Source organism: Megascapheus bottae, unplaced genomic scaffold, assembly GCF_031878675.1.
Source record: "Megascapheus bottae isolate mThoBot1 unplaced genomic scaffold, mThoBot2.hap1 HAP1_SCAFFOLD_91, whole genome shotgun sequence".
NCBI classification, from domain to species: Eukaryota; Metazoa; Chordata; class Mammalia; order Rodentia; family Geomyidae; genus Megascapheus; species Megascapheus bottae.
Genome location: NW_028327688.1, coordinates 671827 through 695411, shown reverse-complemented (window position 1 = coordinate 695411; position 23585 = coordinate 671827). Strand labels below are relative to the sequence as shown.

Sequence of the window (23585 nt, the reverse complement as noted above, 5' to 3'; positions counted from 1 at the left end):
GAACTCTAGCCTTGAGAAAGCCCAAGGACAGTGCCCAGGCCCTGAGTTCAAGGCCCAGGTCTGGCACAAAAAAATGGGACTGGAGGTTGAGGTGATCTCACAGAGCTTGGTGAAGGATTGAGTGCTGTTCAATTCCTCCTGGTCAAGCAAGGCACCAGGCGCATGCTCAGGTGCTTGTCTGCAGGCAGGTGATTCTGACCTAGGTCCCCAGGGGATAATGGCCCCCACACTACAGGTGGAAAATTCCACTGGGGGCCTGGACAAGCACATCACCCTGTACCTCCAACAGACCATTACCCCTCTTTTAATGTTTGCTCCCTTTTTAAGCCCTATAAAGGCCTACCCCAAACCCAGTCCCTTGCTCAACCTCTAGTCCTGTGGGTAGGTCTCTGCCCCTTGCTATTCCCCAATTCATGTCCCGTTCTGTTGATGACTGAGTCCAGCCTATTCTGTTTCCATTCTCCTCCATTTTTCTAATACATGAAGCACACTCTGAAATGTGACTGTCTCCCTAAACAACATGTGCACTGCAAAGTTGCACACTGGGAAATTTCAGTTCACACACTCTTCAGGGATATTCTTGTATTCCATGTGGCTTTCATTTCACCATACTGTCAAGAATTATGCTTTTTAGAAGGTCAAGGGCATGCTCATAAATGGAATGGCACACTGAAGGACAGATGTGGACTCACTGTCATAGATCTGTGGGTAACAATCACTGGACTCAGCACAGGAGGAGACATTATGGAGGACCAAGCTCTTGAGGCCATTATTGATTGATTGATTTTTGGATGAAGGGCACTAGCTAAACATAAGCACGATGCTGTCCACCATAAAGAATGGGCTAGATCTCCTCAGGGGAATCCAGGTGAAAGCCACCAGGAAGTGTAATACCCATTAACAGTGGCTAAGTTCTTTCTTGCTGTTCTTGGGACTTGAACTCAGGAACAGGGCATTGCCACTTACCTTTGTTGTCTCAAGGCTACTAAAATGGTAAATAAGACAATCCAAAACTTCATATGAAACAAAAAAGACGTCAAATAGCCAATGAAACTAAGCAAAAAGCAGTTCTTGTGGGTTTATAATCCCTGACCTCAATCTCTATTACAGAGCTATAACAACAACAAGAAAATACAGCTTGTAATGACACAAAACTAACCCAAAGATGAATGGAACAGAATACAAGATTCGGTTAGACCAAAGGAGGATACATACACAAGTGAAGTTGTCTTCGATTGTTCAGATTGTTCCAACAAAACCTCCTAACCATCATCAAGTGACCTCCACGAATTCCCTGAAAAAAAAAGAGTTGTCTGATTTGGCATGAAACTGTGAGGTATAAGAAAAATGGTTGGTGTTTCAGACAGTCAGTTTGAGTACTGAATACTGAAGTTTTTCCAGGACATAGCCAACTTATTATGCCAGCAAGAGTCACACTGAAGGATAGATGTGGACTCCCTGTTATTGAACTGTGGATAACAATCACTGGGCTCAAGATAGGAGGAGACATTATGCAGGAACCCGCTATTGAGGGAATCAAGGACACTAGACAAACATAAGTTGATGCCACCCACCCTAGGTGTTGTCCTCCATTATAGTCATGAGCTCCAGTGCTGGACGCTCCTGTGAATTTTATAGACAGCTTCAATGCCAACTGAGTCTTTCAGAGCTGGGAGCATTTTGGTATATGCTTAAGGACCTTGTAAGGAGAAGATCATAATATCAGTGAATAGGGATCATTTGATGTTTTGCTTCCCTATTTCTATTGAAATATTATTTTTTTCTTGACCTATTCCTCTAACCTGGAATTTTAGTAATGTGTTGTATGAAAGAAAGCAGCCTGGACCTATCTCATTCCTGGCTTCTGAGGTCAGAATTCTCTATTTCCTCATTTAATACCATTCATAGCCTTGACATATTTACCTTTTATTGTATTTACATTTACATCATCTATCCCTAATTTCTGCAGAGCTTTTATCAAAGAGGTTTGTTGAATTTCTTCAAAAGCTTGTGCTGCGCCTGTGAAAATCATCACTCCATGATTGTACTTGAGTCTGCTTGTGAGATGTATTTATTAAATTGAATATGTTGACATATACTTGAATCTGTAGAATAAATCCAACTTAATTGTGGTATGTAGACTTTTTAATGTATTGTGGGGTTCTGTTTGTAGATATTTTATTGAGAATATTTGTCTCTGTATTCAGCAAGAAAATTGACACGATTCCTTTTTCTATTCTTTTTTGTTTTCATTTTAAAGAAGCAGTTTGTTTAAACAACAAGACACTTGACTTGAAGGGAAATCTAGGATTTTTTTTAAACAGTAATTTACTTCTACTTAAAGATAGATTTGCCCTACATAGAATAGTTATGTACAAAAATTGTCCTTGGTTTTATGACGATAAAGGAAAACATTAAAATTCTACAATAAAACAAGGTATGCAAGGGTTTTTGTTGTTTTTGTTGGTTTTTTGTTAAAACAGTGAGAGCAAAGTATCTTACTGCAGTATTAAAATAAAAGCTGAGTGAGCATGCCACTAATGGAAAAGGGGGATAGTTTCAGAGAACTAGTATTTATCCCCATCCCATATCCATTTGATGTCAATTAAAATATACCATTTGCCATTTAGTTAAAAAAGAAAAGCAATATTCTTGTGCACATATGCCAGTTCCTTTATGTACAATGAAGGAATGGGGTAGGAAACAATGAAAGAAAAGAGCAAACTGTACTAGTCAGGATGTGGTGGAACCAAATTACAGTTTTCTAATTAAGGATGTATTCTTGGCCTATAAGAACAAAGATGTGAAGCAAAGTATCAGGCTCCCTTTTGAATAGCCACCTCCTGCCTGCAACTGGAACACATCAATTGTATCTTCACCTCCGTTTCCAACTGTACAGGTGTGTCTGTTTCATTGACTGGCTGTCCATCAATCAGAATCTATCTGCCTCGTGAACAAACCCTGTCCTTCACAATAGGCTTTCATTAGAACTGAGGAAATGGAAAACCCTCCCATGCTCCCGGATTGGAAGAATTAACATCATGAAAATGGCAATCTTGCCAAGGGCTATCTACAAATTCAATGCAATACCCATCAATATCCCAATGTCATTCTTTAAAGAAATAGAAGAGGCAACCCAAAATTTCATATGGAATAATAAAAGACCCCGTATGGCAAAAACACTTCTTAGCAGAAAGAACAGAGCAGGAGGAATTTCAATATAAACTTTAGACTCTATTACAGAGCTATAGTGACCCAAAAAGCTTGGTACTGGCACAAGAACAGACCTGAAGACCAATGGAATAGAATTGAGAACCCAGATATTAAACACAGACCTATGGACACCTAATCTTTGATAAGGGAGCAAAAATATAGAATGGAAGAAAGAAAGCCTCTTCAACAAGTGGTGCTGGCAGAATTGGTTAAGCACCTACAAAAAACAAAATTGGATCCTTCTTAACTCCAAATGGATCAAAGACCTCGAGGTAAAAGCAGATACACTGAAAACTTTACAAGAAAAATAGGAGATTCACTAGGTCTTCTTGGCACAGGCGAAACTTTCTTAATAAGGACCAAGAAACACAATGAATCAGAGAAAAGTTGGATAAGTGGGACTGCATTAAGCTGCAGAGATTCTGTATGGCAAAGGACATAGCTAGCAAATTAATTAGAAAGCCTACAGAGTGGGAGAAGATCTTCACTAACCATACAATAGACAAAGGCCTCATATCCGAAATATATCAATAGCTCAAAAATTGAATCACTCCAAAACTAATCTCCAAAGAAACGAAACAACCATCTCATTAAACGATGGGCCAAAGACTTAAAGAGAGTCTTCTCTGAAGAAGAAATAAAAATGGCCTATAGACACATGAAAAAAATGCTCTATATCTCTGGCCATAAAAGAAATGCAAATCAAAACAACTCTAAGATTTTACCTCACTCCAGTTAGAATGGACAAGATCAAGAAATCTAGTACTACTGATGCTGGAACGGATGTGGTCGGGAGGGATCATTACTACACTGTTGGTAGGAGTGCAAACTCATCCAACCACTATAGAAAGCAGTATGGCAGTTCCTCAAAAGACTAAATATAGAATTTCTCTATGACCCAGCAATTCCACTACTTGGCATTTGCCCAATCGTCCAGAAACAAGGACATACTGAAGCCAAGAGCACAACGATGTTCATTGCAGCACTATTTACCATAGCAAAGATATGGAACCAACCTAGCTGTCCCTCAGTTGATGAGTGGATCAACAAGATGTGGTATTTATACGGAATGAAATTCTATGCTTCTGTCAGAAAGAATGATATTGCACCATTTGTAAGGAAATGGAAAGGCTTAGAAAAAAATCATATTAAGTGAAGTAAGCCAGACTCAAAGGAACATAGGCTCAATGGTTTCCCTCATTTGTCACAATCAGTAGAAACCTTGGGCTCTCCTAGCAGAGATTCACAATAGAACAAAATCTAGATACATAAGGCCATATAGTATGACGGTAAATGTAAGGACCTCTAGGATATAGAAACAAAAGCCATATAATGAGTGATTGTCGCCCTTAATGTACTATGTTATCTCTCATCTCTTTTGCTGTCCCTTGGCTATCTCATATTGTTACAGTATTTCACCTCGTTATCTGATATATTATATATATATATGTATATTTGTTTATTTGAAATCGCATAGGGAAGGGGGGAAAACAAGATGAGGGGTGAGGTGGGGGGGAGGGAAATGGGGACCAAGACAAGAGAAAGGGCATCAATATATGTGAAGTGATGCACCTTCTATCTGGTGAATATAATGTAACCTTTCTATTTCAATAAAAAATATATGGAAAAATATATGAAATCAAAGACCTATCTTTTGAGAACATTGATTAAATTTCTCTTTGTAAACTGGATGCTCATGTGTATAATCCTAAGAACTTATGTGGCTGATCTCTGACACTCAAGAGACACGGCACTAGCTTTGAGTATAAACAGCGCAAGGACAGTGTTATGCCCTAGGAATCTCTCTCTCTCTCTCTCTCTCTCTCTCTCTCTCTCTCTCTCTCTCTCTCTCTCTCTCTCTCTCTCTCTCACACACACACACACACACACACACACACACACACACACACACACACACACACATTGTTACTCTTAAATAGTAGTTGCAGTTTCCAACTAAGCCTTGTGCCATTCTTTTATGTCGCATATTCTCCACAGCCCAGATATGTCCAGGGAGCTCAGCACTATCCAAGACCCATATGGGAGAAGAGGATCTGCCCAGGAGAGTTCTGTTTACTTGTGCACTTGCATATTCTTGGCATTTTGGTCTGTAACTGAGTGTCTCACTAATACATGTGTATACCAAAGAAACATAAGGACTTACATAACTTCAAGATATTCTAGCAAACTACCTGATTCCTATTACAAAAGAAAATGTCCCTGTCTCTATCACTGTTGTTTCTTTTTTAAGTGCTGGTATGACAGTTCTAGCCTGAGGCAGCTGCTCACAGTAGAGAGCAAAGTGCACATCAGAGAAAATCCCTCTTCTTTGCTATAAAAGATACAAGTACTTATTTTATATGTCAATGGTTATTTATCTTTCTCTTGTTCTGGATTTGTTTTAGTGAAATTCAATTTTTGAGCTGTTGGTATGTTTCACATATGAGACCCTCATTTATTGTATGGCTAGCAAAGATCTTCTCTCATTCTGTGGGCTTTCTATTTATCTTGCTACCTATATCCTTTGCCATAAAGAAGCTCTGCAGTTTAATGCAATCTCATTTGTTGAACATTTCTTTGATTTTTATGTGTGTTTCTGGGTTTGTATTAAGAAAGTTTTAATATATGCCATGCACTAAAGACAAGTAACTACCAACCAAGAATACTGTTCCCAGCTAAGTGCTCATTCCTACCTGAGGGACAAATGAAAACTTTCCACAGCAAGGAAAAATTGATGCAAATTATCTCCTCCAAACCAGCATTACAAAAAAATTCTCCAAGACTTTCTACAATTTGAAAATCAACACAAACATGATACTGTCAGAGATATGACATCTTTACTGAGTACCAGCTAATTATACCAAGAATGGACATAATCCCTTTAAAAATAGACAAAATGATAGGAACTATAACCTTTCAATCCTATTCTCAATATTAGTGGACTTAAATCTCCATTTAAATGACATAGACTGACTAGCTGGATCTATAAGCAAGACATACCTTTCTTGAGACATTCAAGAGAAACATCATCCTCAGAAAAGAAACATTCTGAAAGCTAAACCCTGGGATATAATTTATCAAATCAACAGTGTCCATAAACAAGCCAGAGTTGCAACTCTATTATAAGATAAAGTAAACTTCAAATATAAATTAGTAAGAATAGACTAAGAAGGTTATTACATAATAATAAAAGATCTCTACTATGGGAGGAGATAACCATTCTAAATATCTATATACCACAAGCTGGAGCACCCAATATCATCAAACAAACATTATATACACTAAAAACATACCTAGGTCCAAAGGCAGTGATTGTTGGTGACTTTAACACAAGACTGCCTTATCTGGAAAAAGAACTCAACAGAGAAACTTCAGAACAGAACAACTGCATAGACCACTAGACCTAACAGATATCAACAGAATATTCCACCCAGAGACACCAGATTATTTATTCTTCTCAGAATCACATGGAACATTTCACTACTTTATTTAAGTAAGTATAATTCTTCTGTATATGAACTTCCTGCTCGCTGACAATAAAATTGAATTAAAAATATACACACAGGGGCTAGCAATGTGTCCTAGTGCAAGAGTGGTTGCCTAGCATGCACAAAGACCTAAATTTGATTCCTTTGTACCACATAAACTTAAAAAGCCAGAAGGGGTGCTGTGAATGAACTGGTAGTACAGGAGCCTTACAAAAGCTCAAAACCATGACTTCCAGCTTCAGGACTGGCCAAGAACCACACACACATAGTACTGTATCACAGAAAGAAATCTGTACACCCATTTCTTTAATGAACATTGATTCTGAAGTTCTCAAATTCTGGGCACCTGAATTCAACAACTCATAAGAAAATCATACATTATAATCAAAAAACATTGGTTCTGGGCACACAAAATGGTTCAACGTAAGAAACACATGAATAACATAATAGATGAAAAAATAAAATAAACAACAGCCTTTGACAAGATAGATCCTGAAGCCCTTTATTAAAACATCTGGAGAGGGGTTGGGAGTTTGTCCTAGTGGTAGAATGCTTGCCTAGCATGCACTAATACCCAGGATTTGATTCCTTGGCACCACATACATAGAAAAAGCCAGAAGTGGTGCTGTGGCTCCAATTGTAGAGCTCTAGCCTTGAGAAAACCCAAGGACAGTCCTCGGGCCCTGAGTTTAAGCCCCAGGACTAGCGAAAAAAATCTAGAAAAAAAGCCCTGGAGAAGCTAGGAATCTATGGAACATTCCTCAATATAGTGCAATGTATGTATGAGAAACCCACAGCAAGCATGATACTTAATGATGAAAATAAAAGCCATCTCTGCTAAAATCAGGAACAAGATAAGGACGATGAATCTCTCCATTCCTCTTAAGTCTACTATTGGAATTTCTAGCCAGAGCACTAAGGGAAGAAGCAGCCATAAAGTGGATAAAAATACAAAAAGGAGAAGTAATTTGCTCCACTTTTGCAGATGATATGACTGAGGATTTAAAGAACCCCAAAGACTCCTCTCCAAATTACATGGGCTCATCTGAAACTTTGACAAGAGAGCAGTGTATAAAATTAATCAACACTCCCAGCAGAGGATCACAGCAGCTCAAAAGCTATGTATATATACAGCCATATTGAATGAGGCTTCCCAAAATGAACTCCAGAATATGGAAACAAAAGATTTGTCTTTCTACTTGTTTCTCTTAATGTACTATGTGTCTTTTCTTTTTTTCCCCTTTTGGTTTATCTCAAGTTGTTATTGTATCTGTCTTTGGTACCTAGTACATTGTGTATGTTTATTTGTTTGTTTGAAATAGGGAAGTGAAGGATAAAAAGAAGATGACTGCCAGGAGGTGCGGGAGGGAAAATGGAAGACAAACATGGGAAGGGGTATCAATGTTCAAGAACTAATGTACCCACTACCTGATAAATGTAACCCCTCTATATATTACCCTGACAATAAACTACAATTTAAAAATAAAGAAAGAAATTAATATACAAAACTTAGTAGCTTTTTCTGTATGCAAATAACGAGACAAAAGAAGCTGAAATCAGGAAACCCTTGTGGTAGCCTCAAAAATTAATGTTGATAATAATAATAAAAGGTGGTGGCAGAGGCACACACCTATAATCCAAACCACTCAGGAGGCTGAGATCTGAGGATCATGGTTTAAAGCCACTTCAGGTACTAAGGTCCATGAAACTTATTGCCAATAAGCCACCAGAAAGCTGGAAGTGGCCCTGTGGCTCAAGATGTAGGGCAATAGCCTTGAATTGAAGAGCTCAGTCACAACACCCAGGCCCAGAGTTCAAGCCCTATGACCAACAAACAAACAAACAAAATAAATAAATAAATAAAGTAGAATAGAATAGAATATTAGAAATTTACCGAAGTTGTAAAGCACATCTATGATGAAAACTTTCAAAACCTGAAAAAAGAAATTAAAGCAGATTCAAGGAAGTTGAAAAAGCCTTACATGCTCGTGAATTGGGAAAAATTAAAATTGTGAAAGTGACAGTACTTCCTGCCCAACATGTTCTATGAGTCAACGTAATGCCCATCAAAATCTCAAGAATATCCTTCCATGATACAGAATAAGCAATCCAAAAGTTAATGTGGAAGAACAGAGGACTCAAAGCAGAAACAATCCTTAGCAGGACAGAGCTGGAAGAATATCAATACTAACTTCAAAAGTCAATAGGAAGGCTGTGGTTATAAAAAGAACTTGGTACCGGCCCATGAACAGGCCGGAGGAGTAACAGTAAGAATAAAAGGGCCAGAAATGAACCCACAGATGTATGGTCACTAAACTTTTCAAAGGGAGCAAAAAAACCCATAGGATTGAAAAGAGACAGCCTCTTCAACGAATAATAGTGGCAGAATCGGTTATATATGTGCAGAAGTTAAATCTACAATTTCCCTCATTTATAATAACAAAATTATGTCTAGGGTATTCTTAGTAGAGATCACAGTGGCTCAATAGCTATGTACATATGATGATATAAAATGATGCAGACCAAAATGAAATCTAAGAAAAGGAAACAAGAGGGGTTTTATTGTAATTTGTGCAGGTATTTCTTTTCTTTTTTAATTTTCATTTCTTTCCTTTGGTTTATTCCCTGTTGTCATTTTATTTATTTCTATTCCTTTTGCCATGTAAAAAGGTTTATCAATTATGGAAGGCAAAGGAATCTCAGAAACAGTGGGACAAAGAGTGAACCAATTCCACAGTGAAAGTCACTGGACACTGTTTTAGAAATGAACTTGACACTTGGGGTTAGGGGAGACAGGGCACAAGGGGAAAAACTGAGGGAAGGGCTAACAATGTTAAAAAAGTAATGTACTCATTGCCTTACTGACATAGATGTAACCCCTATGTTCAGCACGTTTACAATAAAATATACATTATAAGAATAGAATTCCAGCCGTGTTGGTACATTCTACAAAAGTTCTCCTAAATTCTGTCACACAATAAAATGAATTTATGGATTACTACTTGATGAAAGTTATTCAAGCAAGATAGTACTAATCTGCTCAACTATGATTGGAAACTTTTCAACTTATACTTCAAAAAGTACCCTTTATTTTATCACAAATATACTTGTTAAATACCATTTATAGAAACTGCTTATCACATTATCAATTAATATTTTAGTCTATGCTAATAACCTAAAAATATTTATCTCCAACAACTCAAATAACTTATTAAGGAAAGCATTTCAAACAAATTCATTGGATGCTAGTTTATAGAATCCTAAGATTATAACACATGTTCACATAATGGAAATTCTTTCTATTCTATTCATCATTTTCTCTTTTTCTGTTTCATATTATTAATATGATGATTGATTAAATATCTGATATCCAAGTATGGATTTCTTTTCATTGATTCTTGTGGAACTATAGCAATGTTTTAGGGAAAATGTATTAATGTTGCCTTTTGGGTGGTATGATTTAGCACATGAAAATGTATTCTTATGTTTGCAATATCCTCAGTATGTTTATCAAATTAGGAGAAAATATTTGCCTCTAATGATCTTATTCTTCATATTCCTTCCTGGTATTAAAGAATCCTCATTTCTGTGACATATTTGATGAGGGTATTAGGAGACTACTTGGCTTTAGTCTCTTGTATAATATTTGAGTCATTCTTGAAGGTGGGCCAATAGGATTCACCTGTCCTTGATCTTCTGTGCTCAAGTCTTGTGCTCTGCCACTGAGCCACAGCTCCACGTTCAAAGTTCTAGTGGTTAATTGGAGATGAGAACACCCTGCACTTTCCTGCTCAGGCTGAGGCAATCCAATTGCATCATCCCAAATGGCTTTCAGGCCAAGTTTCCTGACGATGAACAACAAAATCATCCAAGCTAACTCTGTCTCTGGGGCCTCACTCTCTGTGGTCTTGGATGAACTCATAACACCTGAGGTTCCAATCCACAAACATGTTTTCTAGCTCATGTTTTCTCCTGGATGAAGGCCACAGATGTAGAACCCCAGGAAATAGTTTTGCACATAACTTCGGGAGACCAATAACTGGCTTTGATAAAAGTTAGGCTCTAGTACCAATCTCTATCAATAAAAAGACACTTATACACATGGAAGGAGATATCTGAATATACATACCTGAAACTCTGGGCCTCACTCCCAGTCAGACTTGCAGCTTAGCAGATGCTTCAGAGTTGTGCCCTGTGATTTTAATACTCCTTCTCCTCCAGCTTCCCCACCTTGTCAGGTCCTTGGCTGGCACCAGCTGCTTTTCTACCCTGAAGAACAAAGCACACATGGATGGAGATGTGATGGTTGCTGGGTTTTTCCCTCTCTACACTTTGGGAACAGAACGTGGTAACAGCGATGCTTCCAGTCAAGAAGAGCACAAGCTGTAAGTAACTCATCATTTTCTTCCCTTTTCCTGTTTTGTTCTGAGCATGGTCAAGGGCTGAGGGAAATCTGAGTGCACACATCAATGTTCTCTGTCTCCTCTATACTGACCTCCATTCTTATTGCACCAGGAACAGCTCAGTTTCATTATTTTGTCTTACATCTACTGTGCAGTGATTTTCTGCATGCTACAAGGACAGGACACCCATTTCCTTCCCTGCAGCTTCTTCTCACCAGGTTGGTAAATTCTTCACCTTACTCCAGCATCCCTGTATCTCCTGCATTGCAGCTGTCACTGCTGAAAATGAAGTGATATTCTTAAAAATCAACCTGAGTCACTGCCTCTTGTTCTGATCTAAAAGGCTGCAGCCACATTCTCTTCACCCCTAGACCAAGTGTCAGAATTTTTTTTTTTACGAGCAGCAATACTTTCAGGACATTGATAATGTTTCTTATTGAATGCTTGTGGATCATTCTATATTCTTACTATTCATTAGATTTAAATCTGAGGAGCAAGGTTTGAAACTAGCTAAGGTAGGAAAAAATCAGTGTGCATCTTATGTAAAATAATATTTAGGAACATGAACTCACTGAAAGGGAAAGAAGAGATTTTTTTTCTTTGATGGTGTTTCTTTTTTCCTTTCCTTACTGTTCATTCATGTGTCTTTAGGAGGTAAAGGGTGCAGAGAAATTGTGGGACAAAGGATGAATAAATGTAGCAGCAGTAATCACTGAACAATATATTTAAAATGAACTGTATACTTGTGGGTAGGGATGTGAGAAAAAATAGAGAAAGCAAGGGAAGGAGTGATAATTTTCAAAAAGAAAAGTATTCTTTTTGTTTGTCAGTCCTGGTCTTGTGCTCAGGGTCTGAAACTGTCCTTGGACTTTCTCAAGGCTACAGCTCAGCACTTCTGGTTTTTTTCTATGTATGTGGTACCAAGGAATCAAACCCGGGTCTTCGTGCAGGCTAGGCAAGCACTCTACCACTAGGCCAAATTCCTGCCCTTGTTAATAACTTTTATGGATTGATTTCTTACCTGACTCTTTCCCCACAGCTCTGGATCAATTCTAGTAGTTTTCAGGAGGAGATGTTGGGGATATTTACAGACAGGATCACATTATCTATAAAAAAGAGAGAGAGAGAAGAGAGAGGTTTTTGTTTTATTATAGGGATAATTATAGGAGTGCTTCAGTTACATTCATCAGGTAGTCGGTACATTACTTCTCAAACATTCATACCCCTTCTCATGTTCTTGTTCCAATTTCCCCCCAACCCCTCCCAATCATCTTGTTTCCCCCTTCACTTCCCTATTTCAAATAAACAAACAAACATATGCAATATACCAAGAAATAAAGTTAGGTGCAATAACCACATGAAATTAACCATATGGGGAAAAAGAGATAAGAAATAACTTCCCACAGTATATTAAGAACAACAATCAATGTATGTGAATTAATGCACCTTCTATCTGGCAAATATCATGTAACCCTTTTATTAATTACAATAAAAAGTATCAAAAAATAAAATAAACATCTTGTTTCCATGTCCTTGAGTTCATTTTCTTTAGCCTCATCCTGTATGACCATATGTACATAGCTTTTGATCTATGGTGATCCTCTGCTAAGAGAGTCCTAGATGTGTACTAATTACTGCAAATGAGGGAAACCATGAAACCTATGTTCCTTTGGGTCTGGCTTACTTCACTTAATAGGATTTTTTCCAAGTCTTTCCATTTCCTTACTAATGGGGTAATGCCATTGTTTCTGATGGCAGCATAGAATTCCATGGTGTATAAGTACATCTTCTTGACCCAATCATCTACTCAAGGGCATCTGGGTTGATTCCATATCTTTGCTATGGTAAATAGTGCTGCAATGAACATCGCTGTACTAGTGGATTTAGTATGTCCTTGTTTCTGGGCATTTGGATAAATACTAAGGAGTGGAATTGCAGTGTCATAGGAGAGCTCTATGTTAAGTCAGAAAGAAAGAGTGTTAAGTGTTCCTTCCCTACTTTGATTATCTAAATGACTTTCTCCTTGCCACTGCTCTTGCTAGGAATTCCAGTAATATGCTGAAGAGGAGTGGAGAGAGTGAACATCCTGATCATGTTGCTGATTTTGGGGGGAGATGACTTTAGACTGTCACTATTAAACATCATGCTGATTGTAGGTTTTTCATGTAGGTTTGTATATAATTATGTCATTTTGTCCTTGCTTCTGTTGATGGGTTGTAATATATTAATTAACTTACAGATGAAAACTGTGTTTGCATCCCTGGAATGAATACCATTTGATCCTTATGTAAGGTTTTTCTCCACCAGTTGTTATGTTCCACTTCTCAGCATTTTGATGAGAAGAGATGCATCAGTGTTCATAAAGGAAATAGTTCTAATGTTCTCTTTTTCTCAATATGTCCTTCAGCAGTTGAAAGAAATGTATTTTTGGCTAATAGAATGAATTTGGTGGTATTTCCTCCCTTTGTATTTTATTAAAGAGTTTGAGAACTATTTGGTGATAATTCTCCCTTAAAAGTCTCCAAGAATTTGGCTGGACTTATTCACCATAGCTAAGATACAGAACCAACCCAGATGACCCTCAGAAGATGATTGGATCAAGAAAATGTGGTACTTATATACAATGGAAATCTATGCTGCCATCAGAAAGAATGACATTGCCCCATTTGTAAGAAAATGGAAAGACTTGGAAAAAATCATACTAAGTTAAGTAAGCCAGACCCAAAGGAAGATAGGTTTCTTGGTTTCCCTCATGTGCAGTAAGTAACACATATCCAGGATTCTCCTAGCAGAGGATCACAATAGTAAAGAGCTATGTACATGTGGCCATAAAGGATGAGGAGAAGCAAAATGAACTCTGGGATCTGGAATCAAAAGTTTAGTTTGTGTGTTTGCTGTTCTCAATCTACTATGTGAGGTTATTTCCCCCCCTCTTTCTCTCTCTCTCTTTCATTTTGTTACTCTCCTTATGGTTTATCTCATATTGTCATGTTGTCACTGTACCTGACTTTGGTACCTGATATATTGTACATACATTTATTTGTTTATTTGAAATCGGGGAGGAAGGTGAAAAGCAAGATGACTGAGAGGTATGTGGGGGAGGGAAAAATGGGAGAAAAACATCAGAAAGGATATCAGTGTTGGACAAGTGTTGTACCCACTACCTGAGAAATGTAACTGAAACCTCTCTTAACCTCACCCTAACAATATAATACAAGTAAAATAAGAAGAGTTTGGCTGTAAAAGGGACGTTTGTTATTGGCAATTTGATATCATGGCGTGTGATGTGTCTGTTTAACTGATTTATGCCTTCCTGACTCAGTTTGGGTATTGTTATTTTCTCTAGTAATATACCCATCTCTGTCAGACTAGTATATCATAATTGTTGTCACAGATGCTTATGCAGTATTCCCATTTAATATTCTCGAGTTTTGCTTGAGTCTGTGGTGATGTTTCCTATTTCATATGGATTTTTATTTGTTTGGGTGGCTTCCCTTTTTTTCTTAGTTATGTTGCTAAAGGCCTACCAATTTTTTTCAAAGAACCACCTTTTCATTTTGCATATTCTCTGCGTGGTTTTTTATTTAGTCTCTAATTCTTTTAATTTTCCTCTAATTTTAATTATTTCCTTACATGTACTGGTTTTGCTGTGTCTTGTTTATGTTTTTCTATATGATGAACATATGTAATTCCATCATGCCTACATTGTTACTTTTTTCTTGGAAAGATTTTATTAGCACTGATTTTTACATCATATTCCAAATGCCATGTTTAACAAATAAGTATTCAAGAAGGAAAACTCTATATGTAATCACTGGTATATAGATTTTAGAACATAATTGAAGTTAAGCTGAGAGTTTGTATGTCATATTTACTTATCAATCTATATAACATTATATCTATAGAGTATATATCCCATCATAGATATTTATGTCTGTATAGTTGTGCTTATTGACAATGTCCATAAGCTTGGATACATGAATATAGAGTCATCACTCTTGTACTGTTTGGATCTAATATCCACATGTCAAAGAGACCATGCGCCTTTTGTTCCTTTTGTCTGGACTTATCTTGCTCAACATGATTTACTCTAGTTTCATCCACTTGCCAGAGACTGCTATTATGTTATCTTGTTGGCTATGTAGAATTCCACTGTATATATGTACCACATTTGTTGAATCCACTTCTCTGTATTGGGGCATCTGGGGTGCTTCCATCACTAGGCTATTGTGAATAGTGAAAAGATGAACATGGCTGAGCAGGTATCCTTATCATATCCTGGATTATGAATGAATGAAAGAAAGAAAGAAAGATAGAAGAAAAAAAGAAAGGTACTTTGATCACTTTTAGTCCTTAGTATTCATTCTCTTCAGCATCTTTTTACCGTGTGTTGACCTTGGCACTGAAATTCCCATGTATAGCTTGCTTACAATATTTCTTCCTCATCCAAGTTGGAGCCTCTCTCTCCAGGGTGAAGTTCTTTGACTTGGATGTACCTCTTTGATTTTGTTACAGGAATATGAGAGAAATTCAGCAGCTTGTGTTTGAGCTCTTCTTCTAGTTGATATTGCTGGAAGAGTTGTTGAATATGCTGGGTCTGCGAGGAGATCTTGCTATAGAATCTTCCTTACATGAACTTTTGCTTCTGAAGTTGCTCTTAAGTCGAACATTCATTAGTTAGATGACACATAACACATACCTGCTGATTTAAGTGAAGGATTAATTTTTCCACAGGTTGAGCTGGTTTTCCTCAGATAAAGGTAACAGCATGTCTGATGTCTTCTGAAATTCTAATCTATAATTAATGGACAACAACCTTTTGTTTGGTGAATTGGGCAGTAAGGAAAAGCAAGCTTTCTCTCAGCTTAAATAAGTTTTGAATCTCATGCAAGACATAATTTCCTTCAAGTCTGTACCTGACCCTATATACCAGCATAAGACACTACACTTTCATTCCATCCCAATGAGGGGAATGTTCTAGCAAATTTACTGGCAAAAAAATAAATATTCATCCATGTCATGAGCTTTGATATACTCTTTCTCAGTGTCTATGTTCACTCACTATGCAGGGTTATCTTCAAGAACTACCAGTCGGTTTTGGCCTTGGCTTTTGCTATTGAGGAGATCAACAAAAATCCTGATCTTTTATATAACCTCTCTCTGGGATTTGATGTCTACAATGTTCACCATGCATATTGGGGCGTATTTAAGAATCACTTCATTTGGCTCTTTGGGAAATATACATTTCCAAACTACTCCTGTATGAGAGAGAGTAAGTCTATTGCAGCAATTACAGGACCATTAGGAATAATGTCTGCTGAGATTGGAACAGTGATGGAACTCTACAGGTTTCCACAGGTGAATGTTGGAGGGGTGGATGGATATAAAAAATCCAATTTGGGAATTATATTGATAGGAAGAGAATGAATTTACGAACCTATCAAATTTTGTGATATTAACAAGTAAGGACTCAAATATATTGGGATCTGTATATTACTTCTGTCTGGAAAGCAAGTTGGAAACATTTGTCAGGCAAATGGATTATTCAAAAATTTTCTTCAACACAAGCAAGGAAATGGAAAATGACTTTCAAATGTCAAGATATGTTGAGTATGGTACTGGTGGCTGACAGGAGTAATCTTAGTTACTCAAGAGTCTTATCTCCAATTAAATAGCAAAACTCAAGAAGAGGATGTCTGGCTGAATGTGCAGAGCAGCGCTCTTGATGGAAAAAGCCAAGTATGTGCAGGAGGCTCTGAGTTTGTGCACTTGTACAGGCATGCACATATATATATACACACAATACACACAAGAATGCAAGATATGCTGTATAAAGTTATTTAGGCTGAGAAAAAGATAGAGGCAAGTATTCTATCACTATGAAAGTGAAATCTAAAACAGGAAAAATAGTTTGAATTGAAAAGGAAACATGCATGTAAGTATGTACATATAGACATGATCAATCTGACTGAAGTATGGTAAACATAGAGGTCAAACTTCATCGTGAAACCTTACTGATCTATAGACAATCTTCATAATGCACACCACAAAGCTGAATACACGCCAAAGGTAGATGTTAAGGAAAGTTTGAAGAGGAACAAGGGATGGATGCATGGGAAAAACAACACAACATTGTATGTACATATGTGAAAAATGGAATTGGGAAACTAGGGAGTGGGTGAGATTGATGTAGATGGGAGGAGTTGATGCAACTGAGAAAAATCAAAAGGCACTTTAGGGATAAGTTGATATATTATACAACTCTTAAAAATGAATCAAAAAATGGAATAAAAATTACCTCCCATCTACTTCAACTGGTTCTTAATACTTCAAGACTGAGACTGTGATGGATGGCAATCTTTTCATTTATAAAGCATACAATTCTCTTCCACTTTAGCTAACCTTTGGGCCTTTTGATCATGCCCTGAGTGACCATAACAAGTTTCCTGCTCTCTATCAGATGGCCAAGAAGGACACATCAATCGCTGCCGCCATGGTCTCCTTATTGCTCCACTTTAGCTGGACCTGGGTGGGGCTGCTGACCTCACAAGCTGAGAATGGTTCGTGGATTATTTCTGAACTGAAAGAAGAGATGATCAAGAACAGAGTTTGTGTGGCCTATGAACTACTGATCTTAACCCAAAACTTGTCACATATATTCAATTTAATGGCAGTATATAATCAGATAAATAAGTCTTCAGCAAATGTCCTAATCATATATGGTGATAATGAGTCCCTACTAGCTCTGCTAATATGTATTGAGCAACATGTAATAAAAGGCAAAGTTTGTATCATGAACTCACAGTGGGATTTAACCATGAAAAGAAGCTATTTCATGCTAGGCTCATTGCATGTGCCTCTCATTTTTTCACACCATCATGCAGATGTTTCTGGATTCACAGATTTTGCCAAGGCAGCTAACCCTTCTAAATACCCTGAAGACTTTTTCCTTGCCAAGCTGTGGTTTCTCTCTTTTAATTGCTCAGCTTCTGAGTCTGACTGTGTGACATGGGACAGTTGTCCTCCTGACGCCTCCTTGGATTTGTTGCCAGGGCATATGTTTGACATGACCATGTCTGCAGACAGTTACACCATCTACAACACTGTGTATGCAGTGGCCCAGGCTCTCCATGAGATGCTGCTTCATCAAACAGAAGTTCAAACAACTGGAAAGAGAGAAGGGACAGTGTCTTTCACTGAACAGGTAATTTGTCTATGTTACAAGGTACACACTATATGCAAAGATACTTCCTAGATTGTGTCTCATCACTCTGTGAAAATAAATATTTGAGATGTTTTTCCAAATTCCAGAAAACTATTTTGTTTAAATGTGTGTGATACTACAAATCTGTGGTTATATCTTCTCACATGAAATAGAAGGTTTGTAAAAAGGATATAATGTCTACTCCTTTGCATAAATTCCTCCTTTTTTTGCGTTTTTGGCCAGTCCTGGGGTGTGAAACAGAGCCTGGGTGCTGTTTCTGGGACTCTGTGCTCACGGATAGCACTGTACCCCTTGAGTCACAGCACTACTTCTGGCTATTTCTCAGTACTTTACTACAGACTAGAGTATCACATATGAACCTGGGCTGGATTTGAACTTCAAGTCTCAGATTTCAGCCTCCTGAATACCTAGGATTACAGGTGTGAATCACCCCCACACAGATTTTGAATTTGTTTACTTGCACATATTCTGCACATACTTATATCTAATGTTTTCAAATCTGTAAATTTAGCTTTTCCCTACATATCTTCAGCACTAGCAAAGGATGTCTTGATGAACAGAATTATACATGTCTTCTCCTTAATCTTTTCATGTCATCTAGTTGCATTCAACTTTGGTATTAAGAGTTTACCAGGTTCAATCTATAGATATTCGTGAAAATAGTGGTTGTTACAAGCTGTAGCTAGACAACTCAGAATGGATTCATTCACTGGTATTCACTGGGCATTAGTTTCTCTTCAAAGAACGCCTTATAATTCCTTTCTTTATTTCTTTCATTTTCTCGTTGGAGTCATGTACAGAGGGGTTACAGTTACATTCATTAGGAAGTACATACATTACTTCTTAAACATTGTTATCCCTTCCCATGCCTTATAGTCCATTTCTGAGTAACCAGGATTCAAAACATTTTCATTTCCCCATAGATTTCCTTCTGGAATTCTTTATTAGATATCTGAACTATCCTTGAATTCTAAATCAGAAGTTAAGGGTAAACAGAAACCTACCTTCCTTCCTTTCTTCCTTTTTCTTTCTTCCTTCCTTCCTTTCTTCCTTCCTTCCTTTCTTTCTTTCTTTCTTTCTTTCTTTCTTTCTTTCTTTCTTTCTTTCTTTCTTTCTTTCTTTCTTTCTTTCTCTCCTTCTCTCCTTCTTTCTTTCTTCAGTTTTGGTGGCCCGTCAGTGGTGAGACTTGAACTCAGCCTGGGCACTGACCCTGAGCTCTTCAGCTTAAAGCTACTGTCGTACACCTTGGGACAAAGTGCCACTTCTGGTTCTCTTGTGGTTCATTGGAGGTAAGAGTCTCCTGATCTTTAGTGCCTGGACTGGCTTTTAATTGCAGACCTCAGATCTCAGCCTCATGAGTTACTAGGATTACAGGTGTGCAGGAGCTTTCCTTAGTTCAGGTTTTAAGCTTTCATTCTGGAATGTTCTTCACCATGATATTTTCCATCCATTTTAGCTGCATCCTTTTTTGAAGAATATCCAGTTTTACAATCCTGCCGGAGATCAAGTGATTTTGGATGAGAAAAAGAAATTAGAGCCAGAGTACGACATTCTGAACATCTGGAATTTTCCTGAAGGTCTATCATATCTGAAGATATGATAGAGTGGGCCATAGGAACTACAGAGGTGCATTGATCTAATCATAATGATTTTAAAGACATATATCTATATCTATCTATCTATCTATCTATCTATCTATCTATCTATCTATCTATCTATCTATTTATCTTTACAAACATGTTCCTTTAAACTTATAGCTGGCTGAGTCCCAGCAACTTTCTCCTCTATCTCTAGATACTCAGAGAGATAAGAACTGAATACCATTGTCACCCAAAAGAGACACTTTTATGGGATTCTATTCTACAATGAACCATCAAAAAATAGCTGAAAATAGAGCTGTGGGTCAAGTAGTAGATGCTAACCTTGAGAAAAACAACAACAAAAAAAAGCTGCCCAGACCTTGAAGTTCAACCCCAGGATTAGCAATGAAACATTAAATGTGTTTCTAAATACTGATTTAGAGTATGGCCATACAATATTCACTATATCTTTCTAGGAGGTTTCCTACACTGTGATCAAGTACCCGAGGATCCCTTTACGTGCTTGAAAGGTTTACTTTGTTCCCTTCTATGGAAGGTTCATTCCATGCTTAGTTGACCTCTGACTTAGGCACCTTTGGGGACAGGAAAAAATAGAAGGCAGCTCTGAGAAGATGCTCACTTCATGGCCACGGTTAAACTAAGAGGAAAATACGATGGGCCTGGGCTTCTCAAAATGCTATGAAAAGGAGGACTTCCTACGTGCTATTCTCCACTTCACAGATGTGTAGTGATAACAGATAGTGACAGCAATATAAGAAATTCTATAGGGCTTTGCACTAGGACTGACTTCCTCACCATTATTTTCCACCTTTTAAAATTACCATACTAGTCAATATTTTAATAGGCTAGAAATCAAGGTTGTAATACATAAGCCTATGGTAATTGTGAGATAGGTAGTTTGTAACAGAATTCACATAGCTACACAGACTGCACATAGCTACATAAAAACATTAAGATTACTAATCCAATTCTTTCTAACATTGCATCTCTGGATTGTTAGCTCTGTAAACCTGCACAATTACTGACAAACCCTAATTTTCCCCAGACTACTCACTCTGTTTGCAGTGAGAGTTGTGGTCTTGGATTCAGGAAATCTCCTCAGGAGGGAAAGGCTGCCTGTTGCTTTGATTGTACCTCTTGCCCACACAATGAGATTGCTAATGAGACAGGTAAAGCCATGACTTATGAAAAAATGATGCATTTCTTCCTAGTTTTCCTCAGTCCAACCAAGTCAATGAAAAATTTGTACATTATGATTGCACAGCTTGTTTTCTTTCCCTCTGTTAGTAATTCAATATTGACAAGTGGTTCTATTGCTATTTGAAATGTGATACACCAAGGGCTTGAATTATCTATTTTAGTAATATTTTCTAGTCTATTTCAGGCAAAGTTACATTCAGAAATGCTTCTTATTTCTAATGGGTAAGACTTGCATTTTTTTATGGCCAGAGATATACAGCATTTCTTTATGTGTCTGTAAGCCATTCTTATTTCCTCTTCAGAGACGTCTGTAAGTCTAGAGTCCACCTTTAAAAGAGATGGTTTCTTCATTGAGGGTGTGTTTTTGAGAGATTTAATTTTTTGAGCTCTGGCTATATTTTAGATATGAGGCCCTTCTCTGATATATGGCTAGTGAAGCTGTTCCCCCACCAGGTGGGCTTTCTATTTATCTTTCTAGCCATGTCCTCAGCCTTTCACAAGATCAGCAGTTTAATGCAGTCCCATTTGTCCAAACTTCCTTTTATATCCTGTGTTTCTAGCCTTCGTTAAAAAAGTTTCAACCTGTGCTATGGAGCCCTAATGTGTCTCCTATTCCTTCTTATAAACTTTTCAGGTTTCTACTTTCCCTCCAAGTCTTGGATTTATTTGGAATTGATTCTGGTGCAGGGTGACATATAAGGATCCACGTTTAGCTTTCTACAGGTGCTTATCCAATTCTGCCAAGCACCATTTGTTGAAGAGTGTGTCTTTTTTTCCATCCTATTGTTTTGTCTTCCTTACGGAAGATTAGGTGGCCATAGGTCTGTAGCTGATTTCTTGGTTTTCACAAATCATTGTAATATAACATGTATATTTCTCTCTGCACTTGCCACATAGCAAGTGCACGGAAATTTGGATACAGTTTTAGAAGTGGAAACGTCTTAGAGTATCTAAGAGTACTTTTTCTGTTCCTACAGCTTCATAAATGAATTGCAAATGAAAATATAATGAGAAGAATTCAAGTATGTGCCACAGGGATAAAATTAACATGTTACATATACATAATCTGTATTGTTTAAAATTTTCAATTAGATTGCAGAACAACACAGAGCTCCACATGTTAAAGTATGTGAGAAAATGTGTAGAAAATAGCAGTTAGGAGATTAGGATATCCCAAAGGCACATTATAAATACAAGGAATAGTCAATGAAGGAAAAAGCAAGTTGAACAAAAACTCTGAAAAAAGATGAATATCTAAGGGGGGTGTTTATGGTTTAGAAAAGAAACTGAAATGCTTTTATAATAGGAAATACTGACATATCAGGACTATATCTAATGAATACTTTCCAAATTTCTTTGAAGAAAATGAAGCCCACAATATTGATTAATGGCAGATTACACTTCTCTCCAGATATGGAGCAGTGTGTGATGTGTGCAGATCATCAGTATGCCAACACACAGAGAGATCAGTGCCTCCTGAGAGCTGCAAGTTTCCTGGATTTGGAGATCCCTTGGGCATGGCTCTGGCCTGCATGGCTCTTTGCTTCTCTATGCTCACTGCTGATGTTCTGGGGATGTTTGTGAAACACCAAGACACTGCCATTGTCAAGGCCAATAACGGGGCTCTCAGCTACATCCTGCTCATCTCCCTCATCTTCTGTTTCCTCTGTGCCTTGCTCTTTATTGGCCGACCCAACACAGTCACCTGTATCCTGCAGCAGATCACATTTGGAGTTGTGTTCATGGTGGCTGTTTCCACAGTGTTGGCCAAAACGCTGACTGTGGTCCTGGCCTTCAAGGCCACTTGTCCAGGGAGAAGGATGAGGTGGCTGCTGGTGTCTGGGGCTCCTAATCTCATCATCCCCATCTGCACCCTCATCCAGTTGAGTCTGTGTGGCCTCTGTCTGGGAAGCTCTCCTCCCTTTGTGGACACAGATGCACACTCTGAACATGGCCACATCATCATCCTGTGCAACAAGGGCTCCCTCACTGCCTTCTACTGTGTCCTGGGATACCTGAGCTCCCTGGCCCTGGCCAGCTTCATGGCAGCTTTTCTGGCCAGGAACCTGCCTGATACCTTCAATGAGGCCAGGTTCCTGACCTTCAGCATGCTGGTGTTCTGCAGTGTGTGGCTCACCTTCCTGCCTGTCTACCACAGTGCCAAGGGGAAAGTGATGGTGGCTGTGGAGGTCTTCTCCATCTTGGCCTCTGGGGCAGGCCTCCTGGGCTGCATTTTTGCCCCAAAGTGTTACATTATCATGTTAATACCCCATAAAATGTCTCTGCATGGCTTCAGGGATAAAAGACATAGTAGCAGACATTAGCTTTCTTATGATTAAACTCATGATGTATAGATTGTGCGGTTTAAATATTCAGGATTTTCCATTGTTAGTTTGTATTTTGGGATATTTAGTTCACTGAGTAAGAATCTATTTCTCAATTTTCAGGCAGTTTT

General features: G+C 38.0%; 1 pseudogene; it reads left to right on the top strand.

Moving 5' to 3' along the window:
- The first annotated feature begins 217 nt into the window (after positions 1-217).
- On the top strand, positions 218-23454 carry LOC150039519 (vomeronasal type-2 receptor 116-like; annotated as a pseudogene).
- Positions 23455-23585: the final 131 nt, after the last annotated feature.